At 33.3% G+C, this 10,994-nt stretch overlaps 1 long non-coding RNA gene across 1 annotated transcript; it reads left to right on the forward strand.

Moving 5' to 3' along the window:
* Positions 1–525: 525 nt before the first annotated feature.
* LOC140694107 (uncharacterized) lies at positions 526–1,756 on the forward strand. The gene is made up of 2 exons (XR_012069859.1): positions 526–764; positions 1,480–1,756. It is a non-coding gene; the product is annotated as an uncharacterized lncRNA (long non-coding RNA).
* The last annotated feature ends 9,238 nt before the right edge of the window (positions 1,757–10,994 follow it).

Genomic DNA, 10,994 nt, shown 5'->3' on the forward strand with positions numbered 1-10,994 from the left:
AAAAGGAGCTGTAGAAAAAGTTATTTGAGATGGCACATGTTTCTTCAGAAATTCAAGATGTGTCTCATAAAAATGGACCAAGTGGCTCAGGAAACTCCAGTAGATCTCTATTGTGTGATCAAACATTCTCTGGGGATTTGGACATGAGTTTTGTGATTGAAGAAAATGCTTTCAGACTTTGTCTGAAGAATCCTTGATAAAAACACCATGTTACACATATTGTGTCTCTGAACCAGAAGAAGATAATGATTTTCGTTCTCTGACATTTCCAAGAAAACTCTGGAAAATAGATTGGAGTGACCAATTTAAATCCATCTGGTGGGGTGTTCATGGGTCTTCCGTAGTGATTGATGAAGATGTCTTGAAGAAGGAAGTTTTGGAAAGAAAGGCCCCTTTCAGAATATTTGAAACTGGAAGCATGAAAAGTTTACTTAGACAGTCTAACTTTTATGGGTTTAGGAAAGTGAGGCAGAATTTTCAAATGTGTGCTTGTCTAGCTGACTTTCCAGCAGAAGAAAAAGAAGTGTCTGTATTAAGAAAGATATAAAAAATTTTAGTTACCACTTGGTAACTTATATATAAAATTTTATTTTGCACATCAATCAATGGTAATATAAATGTAAAGCAAGATTTTGAAAATTGTATTAAACTATTAAGTCTAAAACACTTTATTTATTCTAAAAAATGAGGACAGTGACTTAAGTATTCAAGATTATGAGAAACTTTGCTTACAACTATGAATCATTCCAGAAATCCATATAAAGGTAATAAAGCTGCTTTTCAAAAGTGTCATTCACCGTTACCACAAATGCTAACATTTAAATTTGATGACTATAATATTTAAATGTGCATTTTCCAAATAAGGAACTTCAAAATATTGTTAGCAATGTTCATATATTGATGATATTATCCTTACATAGTAAACATGGAATCAGGTTTTATACTTTAGGCTTATTGTAGTCTTGTATTTTGGTATAAATATTACTAAAATGTTTCTCCTTTGGTTGTAGCTGCACTTTTATCATAATCCAAATTTTAAACGAGGCTGTCCCCAGCTTTTAGTGAGAATAAAAAGAAGAGTTGGGATTAAAAATGCCTCTCTGGTGTCTTCATTGGCTGAAGACTTCAAAGAGCAGCACTTTAAAGCAGGGTATAATGTGGATAATAATAATTCTGGATTTGTGGCTGACACTATTGGAGAAAGTCCATGATTACCTTCTGCAAATTTCTAAAAAGAAAGCCCTCTACTAGCCACATAATTGGTGATACAACTATCCCGATCAGAGGTGATTTTTCTCCTCCATCATCAATGTCAGACCACCAGAACAAATTGCAGTGGGTCAACGAGCTATTCTAAATAAGTTGACCACTCTCCACTGGCACTCTCAAAGCAGTTACAATGAAACAAATGGCCGTGTTGTGAACTCCATTTGAACTAAAACTTCTATTTCTCAGTAGAGTATCTTATCTCCCATACAGGGCAATTATTATGGACTGATGTTGGAGCCTTCTACTTTTCCAAATACATATCACAACATATCTGCAAATGAAGGTCGTTTTCCTAAACTTCAACCAGGGTGCAACCCACGCTTTCCAGTGCCAGTGATAGCTGATACATCAGCTAACTCTCTTTCAAGGCCAACTCATCAGCCATCTTCAGTTTATGAATGTCATCCTAATTACAACTGATCTACCAGAGAACTACCAGATTATGCAGGAAACAAAAATTATAAATGATGTTGGCAAATGTCGACAACTATCTGCTATTTTCTTATTTGAACAATAAACATAGATGTGTACCTGTATTTTCCTTAATATTTCTTAATAGAGTTAAGATTTAAACAGGAGACTAACTTGCCATTTAAAAAAAAGAGATATTTGATTGATAAAATCTTTTGATGGAACAATATGGGAGTAAATTTAAAAAATTTCTTGTAAGGAAGAAGGAAAAAATGGAAGAATTTGGAAAAATAATAAAACATGGAGAGAGGGAAAAGTAATAAGTGGTTTTTGGTTCTTCCTGGAAAGTATTAAATGTGTTAAGTTAGGATAGTTTGGAACAGGAGATACATGCAGGAACCACCCAGGGAGCATGTTCTCTAGTATGTCATCCCTGGAATCAAAAAGGTCACATGATGTAGTCTCAGATGGCACATTCAGCATGTGGTAGAATTTAAGTAGTAATTTATCTATGGTCTTCTTTGTGCTGTTCTCAAAGCATTCCAGTTGGTGCTTTCATTTCCTGCCCTCAACAGTCTACACTATATTTTCTAGTTAATAATTTATGTTGCTATTATCTTCCAGCCAAAGAAAAGCTTACGTTCTCAGGGTGGCACTTAATGCATTTCCAACTCTAATCACACAAAATTAACTCAATTTAGTTTAGTCATTTCTTTATAAATCTGGCATCTGACTACCTTGGCATATCTTTATGTTTCACTGTATCTGGATATATATCCAGCCAAATGTTTCTCAACAATGTTAGCTCCAAACTCAACAGTTTTATTCCAGCTCATCTTTGGACGTTGGGTGTCCTCCTTTTACCTACTTAGACTATCCTCCTCTCAGCACAGAAACCACCTCCTCCAGATGTTTTATGTCTATCCCGCTTTCCTTGTCGGCCTTGGATACCAGCACAGTAAGCACAGCATATGCCACAGGATGCATTTTAGTATTTAGTAAATGAAAAATACATGTTGACTTTAAGCAAAATCTACTTTCCTGAAAGATCAAAACTGTCATGGTTTTCAAACTATTTCGTTATGGTCTTTACTCTATACCACAAACTAGCTCTTTTCACAGCGCAAGGACTAGTCACTCAAGACAGTAATTGGAGGTAGGTACAGAAGACAAAGTATCATTGTCTTCTCAATTCATACTTCCATAAGTCTAAATCATTCCTTTCTCATTTGCTGGATATTTTCCTGTCTTTTCATCACCCACCCATCCCAAAATAGCTGATTCTCTTCCCCATACCAATAACTATACTGACTCAAAATTAATTTACTTCTTAGAATCAGAGCTTTTTCCAGAAGAGACAGTGCCATTGCAAACATTTAATGTAGGTTTATATACCCCACATAACATTTGCCCCTTCTTACCTTCACACGGGAAATTTCTAAGATGTACTAGACCCTTGGATTGGGTGGTGGTATTCAGTAATCAAATTGCGATGTAAAATGTATGGACTAGAAGGAGGTGAGGGTAATAGAATTAAAAATTTGTCCAACTGCAAGAATACCAAATTTCTGCAGATATTAGGAAATTTAAAATATTCATGGAAGTTTTTGACTCTTTCCCATTAATTTAAAAAAAAACACGAAGCATTTTCAGAATGTGAAATGCCCTGAATTACTGGAAAATTGTAGGTAAGGTCAGGGACCCTAAGACTTCTACTCACGATGATGCAGCCAGTGTCAGCTGATAAGTCTAGAATGGCAGAATTGTGTACTGAAAATTTGTCACCTGTTGTGAAGAAAGCTTTTGATATTCTGGAGAATGGGCAAATGGGCCAGGGTGAACTCTAGCAACATCTCACCAATATGACCTATACCAAGAGAACAATAGAGACCACTTGCAGCTGGAGAACTGTGTCTGGACAGCCGTGGTTCTTCCTACAACAGATACATCAAGCTTTTAAGTTTGTCTGCTGATCTCTGATGGTGGCTATGTTGTTGCTTACATTAGTCGTCTGGGGTTCAGATGGGCTGGTTGAGCAGCTAGTTTCCAGCTCACTTATAAGACAGTGGGTCTTACCGTGATCATCTTAACAAGGTTCTATACTGATAAGTTAAAAGCTACAGTATACATTCAAAATTAGATATCGTAAAGAAGAATATTGTTTGTTTGTCCATCTGTAGTTTTCTACCTGGGAAAATTAGAGTTTTGATCAAAGTACAAAAGTTTGCTGGTGCTATGAAATCTATTCTCTGAGCTCTGCCCATTGAATTCTTCCCACAAAATACTACAAATCTCTCAAACACTGTGTGTGTGTGTGTGAAGATGGATTGTTAAGCAGTAACTAAGTTTGTCTTAGTTGAGTCATCAGTGAATTTTTCCTCTGCATCTGTCAGAATCTCTCTGAATTAAGACTTTCCTTGAGCCACCAGATTTTCTTCCGATCAGGGAGAGGTAGATTATATTTCTCCCAGTATACTAATTGTTATCTGCTCATTGAATCCCGAGCTGATGTTAGGGCCATGCCTCTGAAACCTTGAATGGGATTGAGGCATACACATTCTCCAGTCCCCAGAGCCCAGCACAGGACTGTATCACCTTTTTAATTTAAGCTTATGTCTAACTTTTTTTCTTTTAATTCTCATTGTTTACACAACATATTTTGGCTTTGAACACACGTTGAATACTTTGTAGAGTCTCAACCACTGAATTATTCCCGTTCACACAGAAATTGCAATAACTTTTCTTCCCTTGGACTACCTGGAATAGAGTGAGCATAGTCATCATTTTGAAAGCAGTCCTCAGTCCTAATAATGCAGAAGTTTTACACTTCTTTGCCCAGCACTTGAGCAAGAATATTTGTTGTGGATCTCAGGGATTATCCTCACATTCCGTAATGCAACCATGAGAAAACACCACATTGTTATCCAAAATCAAGTCTTTGTCAGTATTGCATTCCCATTGCAAAACAGTTAAGAATTGTAGGAGTTCTGAGATTTAACCATGCTGAGATTTTTAGCAACCTAGCATGTTCATTTCTTACAGATGCTGTCGGGGAGATGAGACCATCGGTCAGAGACAGTGAACTTTATCACTCACAGCAAGAGCAGCCAGTTTAAAATTTGTATCCATTCCCTAATCTCAGATGAATACACAAATTGAAATTTTGATGCCTACAGAAGCAGTGGGCTGTTAAAATGAAGAAAGTTTAGGCATAGTAAAACACTAATTGTATTACTATCTTTATTACTTATTAGAATCACCTATTTATTAGTATCATTACCTAGGATAAGTATATCATGACATAAGTTTACTTGCTGCAAATACGAACATGAGAAATGACATGGGAAAAATTACCATTGAATTTCCATTTTTCCTTCTGCTTTTATTGAGATATAGTTGGCATAAAAAATTGTGTAAGTTTAGGTGCACAGGATAGTGATTTGATATACAACTATCATGTAATAAATTTCATAGCAACTTTAGGGAGAATTCATTATCTCATTTAGATACAATTTTAAAGAAATACAATTTGTCTTTGGTTGTGATGAGAAATCTTATGGTCTACTCTCTTAACAACATTTATATTGAACATAAATCAGTATTGCTTGTAATTTTCAAGTTAATATGGGGCATCCGTAGAACATGATTATTTTACGGCTGGAGGTTTGTAGCTTTTGAGTGCATTAATCAAATTCTCCTTGTCCAACCCCTGCCTTTGTTAATTAGAAATCTATTTTCATTTACCGTAAGCATGTTTGTTTGTTTTTGAAGTGTACTTTAATCTATAACACTGCGTTAGTTTCCCCTACACAACATACTGTTCACTATTTTTAATACATTTCAAACTGTTCTCCAGAATATATGTAGTTATGATTTGTTGCTATTTAAAGATATTTCATAGTTATTGACTATTCCCCATACAGTATATTTCTTGTCCGTGTTTCATTTAATTTGCAACTGGAAAAATTTCTCTCTTAATTTTCCTCAACTTTTTCTTTTCCTTACCCCATTTCCCTCCTTCTTGTGAACAAACTCTTTCTTTCTATATGTATAACTCCTTTTCTGTGTTGTTAAGTTCATTTGTTTAAAATTCCAAATGTGAATAACATCATTCAGTATTTGTAATTCTCTTTCTGACTTATTTCACTTAGCATATTACATTCTTGGTCTACCCATTTGCTGCAAATGACAAAAACTTAATCTATTTGGAGTTGAATAATAACCCATTGTATTTTTATGTGTGTGTGTGTGTATATATATATATATATATATATATATATATAAATATAGGTAAATCTGTAGTTAAATTGATAGATACATATTTTATAAACTCATATCTTCTTTATCCATCATCTATTGAGCAATTAATTTGCTTGTATATCCTGTCTTTTGTGAATAATGCTGCAGTGAATATATGGTTGAATTAATCTCTTCTAATTAGTATCTTTATTTTCTTGGAATTAGTATCCAGATATTTAAATGTAGAATTATATTTCATTTTTTATTTTTAGATAAATCTCCATGTTGCTTTCCACAGTGGCAGCATATATTTCCATTCACTCCAGCAGTGTATCAGGGTTGTTTTTCTTAAATCCTCACCAATATTTACATTTGTTGTCTTTTTGATAATAGTCATTCTGACAGGAGTGACATAAAATCTCATTGGTTTTTGGACTTGCATTTTTCTGATGGTTAGTGATGTTGATCGGTTTCATGTGCCTGTTGGTTACCTTTCCCCCACTGTATATTCATTTTTTGTAATGGGCTAAATGACCATAAGTGTCTGTTTCCATTTTCAGGCATTTTTGTGTTCTATTATTCTGTTTGTTCTGTGCCACTACCATATTCTTTTCATTACTGTCGCTTTGTATTATAGTTTAAAATGAGGGACAGTGTTATATCCTCTTTGTTCTTTGTTAAAGTTGTTTCTGTTTTCAGTCTGTTTGTATTCTTTTCTTTCTTTTTTTTAATGATTTCAATTCTTCTGTGTTTACATGTAAATTTTAGAATTATTTATTTTAAGTGTCTGAAAATGCCCTTGGTATTTTGATAGGCACTGAATTTAATTTGTGCATTTTCTTGGCTTATGCTGTCATTTAAAAACTATATTTTTCCTCATCTATGAACACACTATATCCTTTCATCTGTTTGCATTACCTTCAATTTCTGTTATAAATATTTTATAGTTTTCTGAGTACAGGTCTTTTACCTCCTTGGTTGGATACATTTTTTGATTTTTTTTGTAATGCAACTGTAAATGAGACAGTTCCCTCACTTTCTGTATCATTTAGCTTCTTGTTAGTGTGTAGAAATGCAAGATTTCTGTAAGTTAATTTTACATTCGAAAATTTTACCGAATGCATTGATAAGCCCTAGTAGTATTGTGGCACCCTTTTTAGGATTTCTGTTTAAAGTATGTCATCTTCAAACAGATACTTTTACTCCTTTTCTTAATTAGCTAAATTTTATTTACTTTTATTTTGGATAGCTATGGCTAGAATTTCCATACTATATTGAATAAAAGTGGTAAGAGTCAGCATTCTTGTCTTCCTCCTGCTCTTATTGGAGATGCTTTCTGCTTTTAATCAGTGAGTGTCATGTTAGATGAGTTCTTGTCATATAAGACCGTAACTGTGTTGAGGTATGTTTCCTCATGCCCACTTTGAAGAGAAATATAATCTTAAATAGATACTGAATTTGTCAAAACACTTTATGAGTCTATTGAGGTGACCATATAATTTTTATTCTTCAGGTTGTTTGTGTGGTGTATCATACTGATTAATTTTTGGGTATTCAATCACTTTTGCATCCCTGGAATAAAGTGGAATTAATCATAATGTATAATCTTCTTAATGTATTGTTTGATTTGCTAACAATTTAGTGGGGATTTTTGCATCTATGCTTATCAGTAGTATTTAACCTGTAATTTTTTGAGGTATTTGTTCCAGCTGTAGTAGCAATGTGATACAGAAATGTCCAGTAGAAAGCCTCCCTTCCTCTCGAAATTTTTGGAATTCTCTGAGAAATATAGATGATAGCTCTTCTTTAAATGTTTGGGAGAAATCACCTGTGAAGCTGTTAGGCCTGGAATTTTGTTTCTTGGGAGATTTTGTTTAAATACTTATTCAATTTCATTAGTGATAATCTGTTCATATTTTATTTATCATTCCATTCTGGAGATTAAGTCTTTCTAAGAATTTGTCCATTTCTTCTAGGGTTTCCATTTTATTGGCATATAATTTGTTGTATCATCTTATGATGCTTTGTATTTCTTTGATATAAGCTCTAACTCCTCATTTATTTCTCAGCTTATTTATCTGTAACTCTCTTTTTTGCTCATGTGTCTGGTTAAACTTTACCAACATTATTTATCTTTCAAAAGCCATTATTTAGATTGATTAAATATTTATATTTTTAATCTGTATTTTATTTAATTATGTTCTGTCCTTTCAGCTGTCTTTCCTTCTACTAACAAGTTTTTTTTATTATTATGTGACATCTTTTGGTTGTAAGAATATAAGAGAGAAATTGTTCTTATTTGTATAAGTGGGATTATTTTGCTATAAGCATCCCTTCTAATACTGCTTTTGTTATACCCCATGAATTTTGTTTTTGTTGTCATTTTTCTTTATATATTTTCTTTGATTTATACAGCAATCCAGTTGTTGTTAATATTGAATAATTTATCCTCTACAATTTAGTATTTTTCTCAGGTTTTTTCTTTTAGTAAATTTCTATTCTCACAGAATCCATAAGTTTTTTCACCAAACAAGGAGAAAAATAATAAAATTTATACATATATCTGAAAGATCCAAATTTTCTAAAATTATTTTAAAAAATGAACAAAGCTGTGGGTAATACCCTCCCTGAATTTAGAACATAATACAAAGCTACAGTAATCAATACATCAAAATATGGCAATTAAAGAAACACATAGATCAATGGAACAAAATAAAGTGTCAGAAAATAAACCCACAAAAATATGGTGAATTAGTGTACAAAGAAGGAGGCAAGAGTATACAATGGAAAAAAGACAGTCTCTTCAAAAAGTCGTTCTGAGATAACAGGACAGTACATGTAATTGGTAGATGTAAGAGCACTTCCTTCCACAGTATAAAAAATGAGATAGAAATGGATTAATTTCCTAAATGTAAAGCCTGAAAATTTACAATTTTTGACCAAGAACATGAGCAGAACAGACTTTGAGATAAATCATAGCAATCTTTATTTTTGATCTGTCTCCAAGTTAAAGAAAAAAACACTAATAGTTACAATTTTTAGTTTACTGAGGAAAAAATAGATGTACTATGAGATACAGGGATTCTATTTCTTGTATTAGTGTGAAGCGCAAAATCTTTTGCAGAGCAAAGGAAACCTTCAACAAGACATATGATAACAGACAGAATAGAAGGAAGAATTTCACACAATGGGACCAACAAGATGTTAATATCAATAATATATATATATATATAGCATATTAGACTCGATATTTAAAAATAAAGACCCCAAATTAAAAACAGTTAAAAAATCTTTATGGAAACTTTACAAAAACAGACATGTGGATGATTTTCATGCTCATAAAAAGAAACACAACATTGCTATTAATTAGGAAACATAAATCCAAACCAGAATGAAACATAATTTTACAGCAACCTAAATGGAAATTAACAAAATGTCTACAAATGACAAACATTAATAAGAATGTCGATAAGAGGGAACCCAGGTACACTGATTGTGAAAACATAAATTGATGCATTCACTATTATAAAACTGTGGACAGTGCTCAGAAAACTAGAAATATAAGCATTATCTGTTGCAGCAATTCCTGTTTTCAATATAAATCTGAGAAAAAAATGAAAAGATTATCTTAAAAGATATATTACCCCAAATGTTTTAACATCATCATTTATAGTAGCCAAGGGTAGAAGCACAACTCAACTGCCCATCAACAGATGATAGACTGAAATAGATGTGAGATATTGATAACATAATAAATACTTCATCATTGTATATTAAAAAGTAAAATTCTGCCATTTGAAACAATGTGACTGGACCCAGAAATTGTTGCATATAGGAAAATAAGTCATACAGAGGAAAACACTCTATGTTGTCACTTAAATGAGGAAAATAAAGATATAAGAGAAATAATCATAAAAAAACAGAAAAAGAATGACATATATATGTGTAGTGTAACAAATAGTGGTTTCCTGTGGGGAAAGGGTAGAAGGATGGAGAAGACAGAAATGTGCAAGGTACAAATAATAAATTAGAGAACCAAAAGGGCTATATTTGCAGCACAGAGAATTATTTTAATAATTTAATTGATTTTAAAGAGATTATAGGGATATATTTTAGTAAAATGTGCATGTAGGTGGGAAAAACATTGAAGAAAAAACCCAGGAAAATCAAAATATTTTGTAGTACTATGATATTAAGGGAGGTGTTTTGTTCACTTTATTTAGTGTTCTTATAATGTACTAATTAGAATTTAAGCTTTTAATTGAAAAGGTATATACTTTTAAAGCTGACATAAATTTAAACTATTTTTGACTCTCCCCTTACATCTACAGTCAGTAAAACATTGACATCTGAACAAAAATAACTACAACACAAAACAATACTCCACAACGCATGTGAACAGGTGAAGTTTGGTGGACTAAAACACACATTGGAAGCTGAACTGAGGAAAGATCAGTGTTGGTGTCTGCAACTAAGGCCACCTGAGCAGGATATCTGAGTCCACAAGTTCAGAGAACCCAGTAGAAACAGAGTCTCAGTGGCTCACAGAGTTTCGGCCTCCAACTGTACCAGTATCATGATCACTGGTAACTAGGAGGGAGCCACATTGGAGACAGAATTTCCATCCTTCAGACACTCAGACATTCATGAAACTGTCCCTACTCCCCATTCACAGTGGTGGAGACAAGTTATCTTGCAACACTGGACATGGCAAAGGCACTTGTCTGATTCCAAATACCCACCTGTTTTTACACATTTCCTCAATGTGTACACTGATTCTCAAGGGATATCAGCTAAAAGGAAGGGTTCACAGGCCCCGTGACAACAGAGGCATTAACTACCAGAGAATTCTAAGAAGTGACAATGGAAGCACATCTTTTATCCAGACAGTAGCGACTGGAAAGTGCCATTTTGAAATATTATCAGAGGTAGCTCAGGTAAATAAAACGAAAAAGTGTGCAAGCTACCAGAAAACATAACCAAGGACTCCAACTCCCAATCTGTTATTAAGTGCCATCAGAGCAATAATTTATCAAGATCATGACCAATCACAGTAACATTATAGGGCATGCTAA

The sequence above is a fragment of the Vicugna pacos genome, unplaced genomic scaffold, assembly GCF_048564905.1.
Source record: "Vicugna pacos unplaced genomic scaffold, VicPac4 scaffold_20, whole genome shotgun sequence".
NCBI classification, from domain to species: domain Eukaryota; kingdom Metazoa; phylum Chordata; class Mammalia; order Artiodactyla; family Camelidae; genus Vicugna; species Vicugna pacos.